The sequence below is a fragment of the Coregonus lavaretus genome (assembly GCF_964263955.1).
Source record: "Coregonus lavaretus genome assembly, chromosome: 14".
Taxonomy (NCBI): Eukaryota; Metazoa; Chordata; class Actinopteri; order Salmoniformes; family Salmonidae; genus Coregonus; species Coregonus lavaretus.
Window position 1 is genome coordinate 34,654,531 of NC_140001.1, and position 16,997 is coordinate 34,671,527.

Consider the following 16,997-nt stretch of genomic DNA (forward strand, 5'->3'; position numbering starts at 1 on the left):
TGGAGAGGAGTTGTAACCCAGACATTTCAGTAGTCCTGAGTGGGAATAACTTACGTTTATGGATTTATCCTAATTTACTGTCTTGCTTTCACTTACAGTAACTGTACAGTGGGGGAAAAAAGTATTTAGTCAGCCACCAATTGTGCAAGTTCTCCCACTTGAAAAGATGAGAGAGGCCTGTAATATTCATCATAGGTACACGTCAACTATGACAGACAAAATGAGAAAAATTTTCTCCAGAAAATCACATTGTAGGATTTTTAATGAATTTATTTGCAAATTATGGTGGAAAATAAGTATTTGGTCAATAACAAAAGTTTCTCAATACTTTGTTATATACCCTTTGTTGGCAATGACACAGGTCAAACGTTTTCTGTAAGTCTTCACATGGTTTTCACACACTGTTGCTGGTATTTTGGCCCATTCCTCCATGCAGCTCTCCTCTAGAGCAGTGATGTTTTGGGGCTGTCGCTGGGCAACACAGACTTTCAACTCCCTCCAAAGATTTTCTATGGGGTTGAGATCTGGAGACTGGCTAGGCCACTCCAGGACCTTGAAATGCTTCTTACGAAGCCACTCCTTCGTTGCCCGGGCGGTGTGTTTGGGATCATTGTCATGCTGAAAGACCCAGCCACGTTTCATCTTCAATGCCCTTGCTGATGGAAGGAGATTTTCACTCAAAATCTCACGATACATGGCCCCATCCATTCTTTCCTTTACACGGATCAGTCGTCCTGGTCCCTTTGCAGAAAAACAGCCCCAAAGCATGATGTTTCCACCCCCATGCTTCACAGTAGGTATGGTGTTCTTTGGATGCAACTCAGCATTCTTTGTCCTCCAAACACGACGAGTTGAGTTTTTACCAAAAAGTTCTATTTTGGTTTCATCTGACCATATGACATTCTCCCAATCCTCTTCTGGATCATCCAAATGCACTCTAGCAAACTTCAGACGGGCCTGGACATGTACTGTCTTAAGCAGGGGGACACGTCTGGCACTGCAGGATTTGAGTCCCTGGCGGCGTAGTGTGTTACTGATGGTAGGCTTTGTTACTTTGGTCCCAGCTCTCTGCAGGTCATTCACTAGGTCCCCCCGTGTGGTTCTGGGATTTTTGCTCACCGTTCTTGTGATCATTTTGACCCCACGGGGTGAGATCTTGCGTGGAGCCCCAGATCGAGGGAGATTATCAGTGGTCTTGTATGTCTTCCATTTCCTAATAATTGCTCCCACAGTTGATTTCTTCAAACCAAGCTGCTTACCAGTTGCAGATTCAGTCTTCCCAGCCTGGTGCAGGTCTACAATTTTGTTTCTGGTGTCCTTTGACAGCTCTTTGGTCTTGGCCATAGTGGAGTTTGGAGTGTGACTGTTTGAGGTTGTGGATAGGTGTCTTTTATACTGATAACAAGTTCAAACAGGTGCCATTAATACAGGTAACGAGTGGAGTACAGAGGAGCCTCTTAAAGAAGAAGTTACAGGTCTGTGAGAGCCAGAAATCTTGCTTGTTTGTAGGTGACCAAATACTTATTTTCCACCATAATTTGCTAATAAATTCATAAAAAATCCTACAATGTGATTTTCTGGAAAAAAAATTCTCAATTTGTCTGTCATACTTGACGTGTACCTATGATGAAAATTACAGGCCTCTCTCATCTTTTTAAGTGGGAGAACTTGCACAATTGGTGGCTGACTAAATACTTTTTTCCCCCACTGTATATTCAGGGACTATACCATTTGTATAGCCTAACATTGTAGACATGTCCAGCTATATCTAACATGACACTCATGATGACATCTTCTATCTGTCTCAGAGAGGAATAGAGAAGCAGCCCAGCTAGTGTTTATGGATTGGATATATGACCCTAATTGTATGGCGCATGTCTATTCCAGAGGTTCTCACTCAGTCCCATTGTTGTTAGAATTAGAATGTTTATGGCCACCATAGATTACACCAGTGAACTCTAGGGGAACTCTTCCTCTATTTAACCTGCTGTTCAGTAGCTAGGGTCTGAACCATAGTAATAGTAACACTGATATGTAGCTGTCTATTTCTGTATGTTACTGTAGCTGTCTTTTTTAGCTTTGTAGGTCTAGTTAAAAGTTAGACAAAAAGATAAACAGTATATATACAGTGAGGGAAAAAAGTATTTGATCCTCTGCTGATTTTGTACATTTGCCCACTGACAAAGAAATGATCAGTCTATAATTTTAATGGTAGGTTTATTTGAACAGTGAGAGACAGAATAACAACAACAAAATCCAGAAAAACACATGTCAAAAATGTTATAAATTGATTTGCATTTTAATGAGGGAAATAAGTATTTGACCCCCTCTCAATCAGAAAGATTTTGTTGTTGTTACTCTGTCTCTCACTGTTCAAATAAACCTACCATTAAAATTATAGACTGATCATTTCTTTGTCAGTGGGCAAACATACAAAATACTTTTTTCCCTCACTGTATGTGACTAATAATGTCTTGTCTGTCTGATACCTGAGAATCCCCTCACAGGGAGAGAGTGTGTGGGCGGTGGGTGATTGTATGTATGTACATGTATGTGTACATGTGTGTTTGTGTACGTGTGTGTACATGTGTGTTTGTGTACATGTGTGTTTGTGTACTTGTTTGTTTGTGTACATGTGTGTTTGTGTACATATGTGTGTTTAAGCATTAGACTATAAGGCCATGCTATAACACAAACTACACTGAAAAAACATATTAACGCAACATGCAACAATTTCAAAGACTTTACGGAGTTACAGTTCATATAAGGATATCAGTCAATTGAAGTAAATTCATTAGGCCCTCATCTATTGATTTCACATGACTGGGAATACAGATATGCATCTGTTGGTCATAGATACCTTAAAAAAAGGTAGGGGCGTGGATCAGAAAACCAGTCCGTATCTGGTGTGACCACCATTTGCCTCATGCAGCACGAGACATCTCCTTCGCATAGAGTTGATCAGGCTGTTGATTGTGGCCTGTGGAATGTTGTCCCACTACTCATCAATGGCTGTGCGAAGTTGCTGGATATTGGCGAGAAGTGGAACGCGCTGTCATACACGTCGATCCAGAGCATCCCAAACATGCTCAATGGGTGACATGTCTGGTGAGTATGCATGCCATGGAAGAACTGGGACATTTTCAGCCTCCAGGAATTGTGTATAGATCCTTGCGACATGGGGCAGTGCATCATCATGCTGAAACATGAGGTGATGGCGGCGGATGAATGGAACGACAATGGACCTCAGGATCTCATCACGGTATCTCTGTGCATTTAAATTGCCATTGATAAAATGCAATTGTGTTCGTTGTCCGTAGCTTATGCCTGCCCATACCATAACCCCACCAGCAAACCGCTCGCCCACATGAAGCCATACACGCTCTCTGCCATCTGCCCGGTTTCAACTTTGTTGAAACTGCAGTCAGGTCAAGATCCTGATGAGGATGACGAGCATGCAGATGAGCTTCCCTGAGACGATCCTGCAGGTGAAGAAGCCAGATGGGGAGGTCCAGATGTGGAGGTCCAGATGTGGAGGTCCATTTTAGAAAAATATGCTTTTTGTGTACATGGACAATCTATGAGATCTTTTATTTCAGCTCATAAAACATGGGACCAACACTTTACATAATGCGTTTATATTTTTGTTCAGTGTATATTTACAGTGTAAGATTGTAATGGTTAGCCAGCAGTGAGTAGGATGGACAGAGAGAGGAAGCTGTAGCTGTGCTCTTTAGGTGTACTGTATTGAGCAGAGGTCAAACAACTCCCTCTCCTCCCCTCCTCCCCTCCTCCATCCTCTCCTCCCATCCCCCTCTCCTCTTCTGTCTTCTCTGACCCCTGTGTGGGTGCACCAGCTGTGTCCCCATCACCTTGGCAACCACATCCCATCATCTCCATCCATTATTCTACTCTACAGACAAGAGGGCTGGCAACACATCTCATGGTGTTCACACCTCTATTGCCTCAGTCACGGAAGACCAGGCTTATCATTTGGAAGGATGGCCACACAACACTAGTATAGCCTATGTACATTACTCTATCTTTAAAGATGTATATGGTGTTTATACGTCTACTGCCTCTTTTATTTAGCCTGTAGGCTAAATAAGCCAGGTAGGTCATTTAGAAGAAAGTTTCCTACAGTAACCATGTGGCAGGTTTTGATCTCATATCTGACTGTAAACTAGGCCTAATACAATAAACTGTGAGCAGTGTGAATACATCTGACAGGAGCGATCACACTTCTCTTAGTCCTCTGTAGTCTCCCATGGAGACGGGTGACGGTCAGCGTGAGTGTGTGTGTGTGCATGTGTGCCTCTGTGTGTGTGCCTCTGTGTGTGTGTTGTTGCATAGGGAGAGGAGTGGGTGTTATTAGGGATTAACTGGAGGTACTAGAGACCAGAGGCATTGTCACAGGAGAGGAGAGGAGAGGAGAGGAGAGGAGAGGAGAGGAGAGGAGAGGAGAGGAGAGGAGAGGAGAGGAGAGGAGAGGAGAGGAGAGGAGAGGAGAGGAGAGGAGAGGAGAGGAGAGGAGAGGAGAGGAGAGGAGAGGAGAGGAGAGGAGAGGAGAGGAGAGGACAGGACAGGAGAGGAGAGGAGAGGAGAGGACAGGTGGAGAGGAGAGGAGAGGAGGAGAAGAGAAGAGGACAGGAGGAGAGAAGAGGACAGAAGAAGAGGACAAGAGGAGATGAGAGGATAGGAGAGGACAGGACAGGAAGAGAGGAGGAGAGGAGAGGACAGGAGAGGAGAGGAGAAGAGGATGGGAGGGGAGAAGAGGACACCACAGGAGAGGACAGGAGAGGACAGGAAGAGAGGAGGAGAGGGGAGGAGAGGAGAGGACACCAGAGGAGAGGACAGGAGGAGAGGAGAGGAGAGGAGAGGAGAGGAGAGGAGAGGAGAGGAGAGGAGAGGAGAGGAGAGGAGAGGAGAGGAGAGGAGAGGAGAGGAGAGGAGAGGACAGGACAGGACAGGACAGGACAGGACAGGACAGGACAGGAGAGAACAGGAGAGGACGGGGAGGGACAGAGTCAGAGTGTTAGTTAATTAATACTGTTAATAGTGTTGTAATTACAGCTGGCCACTTCTTTCCACGCCTCCCCCTCCCCTCCACACTCAGAGTTGCTGATGTTTACAACTCATTGTTAAAGTGGTTGTAATGAGTCTCCCTCCCCCTGATTCTTGTCCTACTCTAGAGGGGTGTGTGTGTAGGTGTGGGAGTGGGGGTGGGTTGTCACAGGCTGGGTGAGTGAGGAGAGTGTTGGAGGGTTGCTTGGTTGGTAGCTTGGTTACACCAGACTGAACACTACTCATTCTTGCTTCACTTGTTCAATCTGTTTTAACCTGTTGGAAAGGAGGATGGTGAGGTCTTGGGTTACCAGGCACTAATCTGTCATTTGTGTTGTGGGGGTGAGGGAAACTGACATACAGGGTACGTGGGAATTAGCTGAGATTGAGTTGGGGGGTTTATTTATACAACAGGATTACAGTAATGTCATTGAGCAGATGGGATTTTATGTGTGTGTGTGTGTGTTTGTTTGAGTGTGTGTGTGTGTGTGTGTGTGTGCTAGCACTGACTTTGCTGATAGCGACTTTATTGATGAAAAATGTATTTACTATGACTGAAATATGTGATTGTCCCACCTAGATATCTTAAGATGAATGCACTAACTGTAAGTCGCTCTGGGTATGAGCGTCTGCTAAATGACTAAAATATAAACTACAGTGCCTTTGGAAAGTATTCAGACCCCTTGACTTTTTCCACATTTTGTTACATTACAACCTTAATCTAAAATTGATTAAAAAATAATAATAATCTTTGATTTTTTGCGCTCTCTCTTTTTCAGTCAGTTCTCTCTCTTTACCATCTTCTCTTCTCTCTCTTTTGCCGTTTCTTTTGGTGATTTCTTCGACTAAATTACTGTTTAAAATGTTTTACACTTCTCTCAAAAGAGATTGACAGTAAATGGGTGTAACTAACAACACTGTATCCAGGTAAGCCCATAGACATCGTCGCTACAGTTGCCTGGAACTCTGTGACGCTTGGAAATTACAACAACCACTTGTCCTTCTCCATCTAGACTTAAAAGTATAAGAAACTGGCAAACCCCAGATACAATTTTGTTAATGCCAATAGTTTACTGGCATTCTCAGGCACATTACTAGTGTCAGTGAAAACTTAATAGAGAGCATATTTTACCTGCGTCTGAGACGGTACTAGCAGATCTCTCTCTCTTAAAATTGTTTTCCTCAGCAATCTACACACAATACCCCATAATGACAAAGCGAAAACCGTTTTTTATAAATGTTTATAAATGTATTAAAAATAAAAAACAGAAATACCTTATTTACATAAGTATTCAGACCCTTTGCTATGAGACTTGAAATTGAGCTAAGGTGCATCCTGTTTCCATTGATCATCCTTGAGATGTTTCTACTACTTAATTGGAGTCCACCTGTGGTAAATTCTATTGATTGGACATGATTTGGAAAGGCACACACCTGTCTATATAAGGTCCCACAGTTGACAGTGCATGTCAGAGCAAAAACCAAGCCATGAGGTGGAAGGAATTGTCCGTAGAGCTCCCATACAGGATTGTGTCGAGGCACAGATCTGGGGAAGGGTACCAAAAAATTTCTGCAGCATTGAAGGTCCCCAAGAACACAGTGGCCTCCATCATTCTTAAATAGAAGAAGTTTGGAACGACCAAGACTCTTCCTAGAGCTGGCCGCTCGGCCAAACTGAGCAATCGGTTGAGAAGGGTCTTGGTCAGGGAGGTGACCAAGAACCCGATGGTCACTCTGACAGAGCACTAGAGTTCCTCCTTCTAGAAGGACAACCATCTCTGCAGCACTCCACCAATCAGGCCTTTATGGTAGAGTGGCCAGACGGAAGCCACTCCCCAGTAAAAGGCACATTACAGCCCACTTGGAGACTCAGACCATGAGAAACAAGATTCTCTAGTCTGATGAAACCAAGATGAAGCTCTTTGGCCTGAATGCCAAGCGCCACGTCTGGAGGAAACCTGGCACCATCCCTAAGGTGAAGCATGGTGGTGGCAGCATCATGCTGTGGGGATGTTTTTCAGCGGCAGGGACTGGGAGACTAGTCAGGAACGAGCCAAAGATGAACGGAGCAAAGTACAGAGAGATCCTTGATGAAAACCTGCCCCAGAGCGCTCAGGACCTCAGACTGGGGTGAAGGTTCACCTTCCAACAGGACAACGACCCTAAGCACACAGCCAAGACAACGCAGGAGTGGCTTCGGGACAAGTCTCTGAATGTCCTTGTGTGGCCGAGCCAGAGCCCGCACTTGAACCTGATCAAACATCTCTGGAGAGACCTGAAAATAGCTGTGCAGCAACGCTCCCCATCCAACCTGACAGAGCTTGAGAGGATCTGTAGAGAAGAATGGGAGAAACTCCCCAAATACAGGTGTGCCAAGCTTGTAGTGTCATACCCAAGAAGACTCGAGGCTGTAATCGCTGCCAAGGGGCTTCAACAAAGTACTGAGTAAAGGGTCTGAATACTTATGCATATGTGATATTTCAGTTGTTGCTGTTTTTTTAATTAGCAATAATTTCTAAAAACCTGTTTTTGCTTTGTCGTTATGGGGTATTGTGTGGCCTCCATTCTTAAATGGTGAGGGAAAAAACAATTTAACCAATTTTAGAATAAGGCTGTAACCTAACAAAATGTGGAAAAAGTCAAGGGGTCTGAATACTTTCCGAAGGCACTGTAAATGTGTGTGTGTGAGTGTGTGTGTGTGGAAATGGTGAGGGCTGTATGGGTTTGCCAGGTGCAGTGTAATCAGATCAGTCAGTACTGAGTATTGAGATGAGTTGGAGATATAGACTATGCTACGTAAGGCAGAGTAGTCCACGAACTTCCGCGTTAGCCTCGACTCAGACATGCGACTCTATCAGACTTTATTACAGATATTTTTATCACTAATGTTGGAGCGATAATTTAAGCTTACCACACAACGAAACCATGATACATGACGTTGCTCGGTCACCACCCATAACACAAACACGCTGTGCAGCCGCTCTCTCTCTGTCCCGCTTACTACAAACACACCCCTTTACGCACTCACATTCCCACACTCTCACATTCTGAGTGACGTCAGAGCAGGGGATTTCCACGCCAGCCACATGAGAGGCTGAGGCTCAGACAGGCATCACAAACGCTGTGTCACTGACTAGCTGCTTGCTTTACTATTTACTACCACTCCAGTCTTGCTCTCTCTCTTTTCATGTTCTCTCTGTCGTTCTCTCTCTCACTCTCAAAATGAACTCGTTCGCTCCGTCTCTGACTTTTTGCCCTCTGTCTTTTTCAGTCAGTTTTCTCTCTTTACCATATTTTCTTTAGTCTTCTCTTTTGCCGTTTCTTGTGGTGATTTGTGCTTTTTCTTCGACTAAATTACTGTTTAAAATGTTTTACACTTCTCTCAAAAGAGATTGACAGTAAATGGGTGTAACTAACAACACTGTATCCAGGTAAGCCCATAGACATTGTCGCTACAGTTGCCTGGAACTCTGTGACGCTTGGAAATTACAACAACCACTTGTCCTTCTCCACCTAGACTTAAAAGTATAAGAAACTGGCAAACCCCAGATACAGTTTTGTTAATGCCAATAGTTTACTGGCATTCTCAGGCACATTACTAGTGTCAGTGAAAACTTAACAGAGAGCATATTTTACCTGCGTCTGAGACGGTACTAGCAGATCTCTCTCCCTTTAAACTGACATAAACAAAACACTCCCCCCCAGACCTCCTAAATATGATTGGTATGTTAATCTCGTAGGGTCAGTTTCCTAATAGAGAAAAACTCCTCAGCAGAATGGAGGGGAAATGATTTTATTGTACAACCTTGGGGGTTATTGTCTCTACTATCAGAATTATACTAATTAGGCAGTGTGTTTTCTTTAATTTCATTTGAACTTTTCTCAATGACCTGTGCAACACAGTGTTCACGCAGTACAAAAATAAGATTAATATTCTACCTTGTGTTCAATTTTCACAAATGTCCATAAATTTGCACAATTCAGAAATGTTTGCTACATTATGTCAGGTGTGTGTGGATCTTGAGTCAGCATGTTTAAATGGATGCGGTGCTGTGTAAGTGTCTGTTCGCTGCTACACAGGGAGAGTGTCCGTGAGTGTGTGTGCACTGTGCATTGCAGTCCAGTCCAGTTATTGCAGGCAGCCCTGACACAGATGGTCCTCAGCGATACCACATACCAGAGGCATTGTTTAGGGAAGCCGAGCTCAAGGAGATAATTGACAGCCATAGAGAGGTCCCATCCCCCAGTCCACCTTCCGTCTATCTCTATCGTTCTCTCTCTCTCTATGTGTTATTCTCACTAACTCGTTATAGGGCTGCGTGTGCAAGCAAGCACACACAGATCCCCCCCCCCCCCCCCCCCTCCCCCCTCCCCTCCCCTCTCTCTCTCTCTCTCTCTCTCTCTCTCTCTCTCTCTCTCTCTCTCTCTCTCTCTCTCTCTCTCTCTCTCTCTCTCTCTCTCTCTCTCTCTCTCTCTCTCTCTCTCTCTCTCTCTTTCACCCTAGCAGCAGAGCTCAGGCTGGCTGCTGATTGGCTGCTTGACTCTCTTTGTGTGCTATGTGTAGCGTGACGTCTCGCCGGCCATGTGTGTGCGTGCGTGTGTTCATGCGAGTGTATGGTTGAAGAGGGGGTAGGGGGGGGAGTATTCACATCACGATTGCAGTTAGCTTTACTCGATGGAAAGACTGAGAAAGAGAGGAGGGAGGAGGGGTGTTTAAAGAAAGGAGAAGGAATGGTGGGAGGTAGTGTGTAGTGCAGCAGTGAAAACGATCACAGAGGCATGTGTGCGGTAGACCTATTAGCATAGGGGAACGAGGGAGGGAGAGAGGGAGAGGGAGGAAGGGAGGGAGAGAGAGAGGGAGGGAGAGAATGTGTGTGTACTAGGGCTAATGTAAAACAGGATTAAAAACACAAGATGGCTTCCTGAATGGGTTGGAGCACAGACTAGAGCGAGAGAGAGAGAGAGAGAGAGATAGTAGAGGTAAGACGAGAGGGAGCTTGAGTCTTCTGATGGGCATACGGCCATCCGACGGAGAGAGAGAGCAGCACACCAAGGCAGATTGGCTCACTGGGTAAATATTAATTACCAGGCAGAATGCCGGACAGCGACACAGAGAGCCGGGAGAGAGAGAGAGGGGAGTCTGGGGGGGTATATTTGGGATAGAGGAGAGGGGGGTGGAGAGACCAGGAGAGTTAGCTGGAGACAAAACACTGCCGGCACTCTAAACAGATAGAAGTGGTTAGGGGGGCATATCCAATGTAAACTGCTGCTATTGTGTGTTCATTGTTTCATGACTTCAATTATTACTGCTGTTACTGTTACAACCCCTTTGTAGTGTATTGGAGTTGATTCTTTAACGTGTTATTATTATCGTACTGACAGTAATCATACATGAATACTGTATATTAATTATGAAGATGTTATAATGCATACCATCTACAGAAATATTGAATGTATATGTTGTCATGGTGATATTCAAAGGCACATTGCTACAATCATGAATATAGGCTATCCTCCTCGTTCATGATGCATTACATCATTCTATAATTAAAATAGAATCCTTGCTCTCTCACTGCCTCTCACACTTGCTCATAGCAGTGGGGAAGCGCCGGCTTGGCTTGCCATTTGAAGACAAATAGAAGTGATATGTGTTAGGGTTATTTTCTGTCAGGAGGAGAGAAGGGGATTATATAGATAGGTGAATTCTTTAGGCAGTCATGTTGTCTGGATTGACACATCTCTTTGAAAAGCTCTTGTCGCATTATTCTATTGATTGTTATTCTCCCCCCTCTCTCTCCCTCCCTCCTCTCTCTCCTTCTCCCTTTCTCACTCTCCTGAATGGCTGGAAAGGTGGGACATATTGAGGACAACAGTAAAGCCTGGTCTGTAAAGCCCAATCTGGCACCAGAGGTAAGAGAAAGACTTCACCTGGGGCAGATAGTGTGGAGACAGAGCTGCTCTTTCAGACGGTGTATTATGTGGTGTATTTCTGTGTTATTAGTGTGATTGGAGAGCTCCAGTCCTCGTGTTACTGCAGTGGGGGGCCACTGACAGATATACTGACTGGGCTGTCATCTGTCTGTGATTTCCCATGTCTGTTCTGTTGTCTTGGTGTTGTGGGTTTAAAAGAGAGAAGAGTAGTTGGAGGCTTGCAGACATTAGAAGGGAGGTAGGGCATATAGTGCTGCAGAAACCAGTGTTTGTGTGTGTTTGTGTGCAGGGGTGCGCTTATATCAGTGAGCTTTACACTATCAACAAACAGACAGACAGTAAATAGACATCCACATGTCATCTGTCTGTTGGCGCTCACGCCGGTGACCACGTGTGGTTTGTGTTCAGAGTTGTCTGAGCTCCGTCTCACAGGAGAGGAGAGGCTTTTAAAGCCAGGCGTGTAAACAGACTCATACTGTAGCGTGGTGCAGTGTGCAGTTAGTTAGTTAGTTATCTTCCCTCTCTAGCTCGCTGCATGGCTGCTAGCTCAGAGCACAGGCTTTATCTGGCGGCTGCGTTTTGTGCTAGGTTGTTGTGATTAAGTGGCAGGCGGCGAGGCTGGGCCGGGTTTAAAGCGTCCCGGGCTGGGCGGCGATTGGCGGCAGAGCCAGGCATGCGCTGAGAGCGGCGGCCAGCGAGAGGAGGAGGAGGAGAGGAGGAGGGACCGTACACTCAGACTCAGGAGCCAGGGAGCGGGCCCTCCTCTCAGAGTTCTGAAGTCAGCCGAGGTAAAGGGAGTAAAAGTTAGTGGGTCACACAGACACGCATGCACACATGTTTATCTGGCAGAGTGTGTGTGTGTGTGTGTGTATGTGTGTGTGTGTGTGTACTGTAGTAACCTCTAGCACGTGGCCTCTAAGTGCTGGCGCACTGCTGTTCCCTGGTCTGCCAAGTCGTGGCACGCTTGTATGTTTATAAACGAGGGGAATCTCCGTGCTATGGGTTCAGAGAGGATTCTGTCAATGCTGTCGCTGAACTGGCAATCTGTTTATAGAGACTGGCATAGTTAATCAATGTGAAATATTCTGACGTGTGTCTATTTTTAATGGATTCTTTCATTGTAAGATTGGTTGTCAAAGTTGAGTTTTTACATGTTGATGATCAGTTGAATATGAGGAAGGCGATTCCAAAAACTCAGTATAGTCGCTTTATTTTGGACAGAATTTAGCTGTTAGCTTTTGTTGTTGTGCTAATGATCTTCACGGTTTCAGTGATATATGTTCAGACAGTCAGGGAATTGGTTGTCATGTTACTTTTGAACTCAGTGGACTTCCTAAGGTCAAAGTGCTGACAAATACTTCTCATTAGCTAAGGCTCTTGGCCACAATCTGTCGTTGTCATGATTAAGGATCATTCTGGAAAATAGTCAAGACTGGCTCATACCATCCATACAAACAACCCCCTGTGGAAGAAGCACTGTATAAAAATCGAGTTTTCACTCTTTAATTCTCCATTGTGTATACATACAATATACAAATATATACATACAATGCATACATTTTAAGTATACACTGCTGTCTTCTAACATTTAGTTTCAGCTCTAGAAGGGTTACTGGTCTTTGTAGTAGGATTCTAACCCTTTGTAGTAGCTGTTCAGGAAACACTAGAGCAACGTGAGAGGGTCCAACAGACTGCACTGGCGTGATCTATCTTCTCTTCATACACAGAATTTCCTTTTCGATCATCAAATGTGCACCATGCGCGAATACACGTAGACTGTTAACCGGAAAGGTAGATGGAGCAAAGACATGAATTAGTCATTGTGTTTCTGATTACAAATGGAAAGTACAGTGCTAGCAGGCTTGGTTTAACCGTGTTGTGTCCCAAATGGCACCCTACTCCAATGGAGCCTAGTCAAACACTAGTGCGCTATATAAGGAATAAGGTGCAAATTGGGACGCAGCCATGTTGTGGAATCCCCACCTTTGATTAGAAAGGGTTAACCGTGACCTAGTTTATGTGGTAACAGTGAGTGGCAGATGACATCACTGTAATTTTAACTGTAATGAGATGGGTTGCATATGTGCGTGTGTGTTGGGGTAGCAGTGGGTGTAGGTGTAGTATTTACAGAAAGTGTGTGGTGTTCCAGGTTAGCTATTACATTCAGCATGAATTCAGACATGTAAAGTTTGTATGTGAAAACTACTTCTAAGACGCATACATTCAGTTGTTCTGAACTCACTTAATTCGCGCTAATGAGGGAGGCTCGCTCGGCTGGTGCTAGAACATGAGCAGATCAAATACACCACTGGAACGCCGATTAAGGTGTTTAGATGGCCTAATAATTCAAAAGATGGCTCAGAAAACCAGGCGTTTTAATCGGCGTATGCTTACTTCCATTTTCACCTCATGCCGATTTAGATAAGCAGAGTAAGGTGTTTACATGACTATTGCATGATCTGCCCACTGCCATAATCAGTTTAATATTGAATTATTACTGTGCATGTAAACGTACTCATGGTCCTGATAGCTGTTGCCAAATAGGCCATCTACTGTTTGTTGGATTGAGGAGGTGGAGTTTTATAGTGCTCACGTGTAGAGGAATTGAACTCAAATAGAGCCGATTGTTTCCATTATGAAACTCTATGCACTTGTGTCCTGTAGATGACAGCTCACAAGTTCTTAAGAAATAAATCTGTTGAGCACAAAGAACAGTTATTCCTTTTGGTTACATTTCCATTGGTTACGTCAGATATTCTATAATTATTACTCAGAAATCATAAAACCGTTATGCAAACCACTTCAAATCAAGTGTCTGTCACCCCATATTACTCACCAACCAAGATGTGCAGGAAACATATTGAGCCCCAGTGGGATCCTAAATTACATTTTGATTCATGTTCTGTATTCACCAACTAATTCACCTCCCCTGATGCAGACTCTAGGGACCACTCAAATGTCAAGAAGGTATTGACTATCATCAGCAGCTCTGTTGTAATGTGTCTGTTCTAATTAATGCTCTATAACAGACACTCGTCCTAGTTCCCAGTCATGTTTCTTCTCCCTCATGGGTCCTGTCTGTGGGGCTGACTGAGTGCCCGTGGCTTGGCTTAAGTCCTGGCGTGGATCATTGGCGGTGCCCTGTGTGGTTGAAGTGTTGTGGCTCTCACCCGTGCCGGATGGCGTCTGGTTTCTCCTGGAGGACAGAATGGCTGAGTGGCCGAGCACCGCTGACTGCCACAGTTAATGAAAAATGAATAGATGAGGAGGAGGCTTCTATGTCATGTCTTAAATTCACCTCTCTGCTGGCTGCTCTCTCTCTCTGAGACTGGGAATCAACCCTGTGTATAGTACTGTAGTGAATCCAGCCAATCCACAACCCTTCTCCGCCAAACCATGACTGCATGTCAGGATTTAGAAGTTATCCCTGTAGCTCTGTTTTTAGTTTTCATGATACAGAATAGGAGTCTGGTGTGTTGAAGTTCCAAAATGAAATGTCTATTCATGATACTATGGAAACTATGAAAACACATGGACACAATCAGCTACACTCTTAGAAAAGAAGTGTTCCAAAAGGGTTCTTCAACTGTCCCCATAGAAGCACCCTTTTTGGTTCCAGGTAGAAATATTTTGGGTTCCATGTTGAACCCTCTGTGGAAAGGGTTCTACATGGAACCCAAAAAGGTTCTACCTGGAACTAAAAGGGTTATACCTAGAACCAAAAAGGGTTCTTCAAAAGGTTCTCCTATGGGGATAGCCGAGTGTAGGCTACAAACCTATAGACAATACAATATGGCCTCAAGTGGCTTGGAAATGTTAGTTTACAACAAACGTCATGGTTATTGGATATGTATGGTATGTAGTAGTTGATGTAAAGCATGACAGAGCAAGGCGATGGATGGTATGTTCTCTGCGGTTCTACAGGCAAGGCGATCGCTAATGTTAGCCTGACAAGGCTGGCAACACGCCACTTTGCAGGGGCTGGGGAAGGTTCTCTCTCTATTCTTTCCCTTTAACTCCCTCTCAATATATTTATCTCTCTCTCTAGCCCACTCTCTCTCTCTCGCCTTCTCTTTATCTCTCCCCCCTCTCTCGCTCTCTCTCTATTTCTCTCTCTGCGTAGCTCTCCATCTAGGTGTTATGTTGTTACACCATTGTTGTATTATTCTCCAATAATATGTTCCCTCACTGTACTGCTGTACTGTGTGTTGTCTGTCTGTCTTTGATGGATGGGTTGTACTCATTTCCTTCCCAAAGTATTCCAACTGAAAGTTAGTACTATTGTGTGATTTAAACAGTATAACCTCATCTCACTACAGTGACATCATCTGCTATAAATTCCACTGTCTGTCAACTACAGTATGTGAACTGGTTGTAAGGGTGTTATTTCCCATTTTGTTCACTACTTTAAACCCGTTCACCCTTTCTTCCCCCCCTCTCTCCACCATTTTCCCTCTTCCCTCTACCCGTTCCTTGCCTCCTCATATTTCCCTCTATTTTTTGTTCAGTCCCAAGTCTTTCCCACAAAGACCACTCTTTTAAAAACACTATTCCTCCTTCACTTTCCTCCCCCTCTACTGGTGCTGGAGTGGTTTTGGTGGCTCCACCCTGGCCTCCCCCTCCCTTCTCTCCTCCTCTCTCCCCTTCTCTTTGTGAGGAGTGGTGGAGTGGGGCAGGCAGGCAGACCTCTCCCCCCAGCTGGGCTGTGTGTGTGCGTGCTGACTTGCACGTGCCATGTGTCAGGAAGGGCAGAGTCAGGAGCTATGACGCGGTGGATACCCTACACTGCCACCCTACACTTCCCTGTTCCTCTCTGTCCCTCTCTATCTATCTGCCTGTACCTCTCTGTCTACATTTGACTGGTCATGCTTATCGGTCTATAGGTTAATTTGTATAATTTTGTGGAATTAAATTGCAGCGTGTAAAGTATATTTGCTATATATCGTATTTATCACACGTGTACAGCATACAGATACAGAGCCTTTGAGAAACAAATCGGTCAGACAGTATACAGCTGCTACATCAACTCAAACAGCAAATGTATAGGCAACGGAAGGCAGGCTTCATCAGCACGTCACACACCACTTTGCAATGTGCTGGAGGCAGTATGCATTTTCAAAACATATACTTCATTGTTTGAAACCTGAACATTTTAATACATATTATGAGGCATGTCTTACCTTGCTTCAAAGTAGCCTAGCCAAAATCAGACCATAACTGTGGAGGCAATTATTTTATATCAACTTTCTTTCATTGTCCAGTAGCCAAAGGCACAATCCGAGTTATATTTGCAACCCATGCTAGTTGTTGCATATTAGATCTCCCCTCTTTCTACATTTCTAATGGATATTTTCATCTCTGTCACATGAAACCACTTGCATGTGCGGTGCCTTTTTGACAACTGTGTTTTCCCGCTAATTGCATTATAGAATGAACATTTGCGATTAGCCTACTGCCTTGTGTGCCTTGCTGCGCTTATAATGTGAAGAAATAATAGCGTAGCAACATTTTCAGCTAAACGTTCTAATCTGTTGCATCAGACTCATTGCTTTTTAAGTTGTTGTTTTTTAAATGTAGCCTAGTTGTATGAGTTTGGGATCTATCGTCCCATAACTGTCCCAGAGTCAGTTTGGAATAGGCTATTTCTTTCTCGACAAGCTGACCAACAGAATAGGTAAACTTTTCTACTATGGGGGATAGTAGATTGACATAGGCTAGTGATTTTTATTTTCGTTACTCGTCTTGTTGGCTGAGGAAAAGTAAATGTGGACAGTTATTCTAACATATTCAAAGTGCACATCAGAATTCAGTAAAAAGGACAGCACATCGTTGCATCTTCAACTTGCATGTTCTGTTAATATGAATTAACATAATCTAAAGGTGATTTCTGTCATTCTGAGCACCGTGGGTGGACGCCCTAATCAGGTTACACACCCAATGCAAATGGGTCCGGTAAATTTCTCAAATGTCCGGTAAATTAAAATGCTGCCTGTCAAATGTCC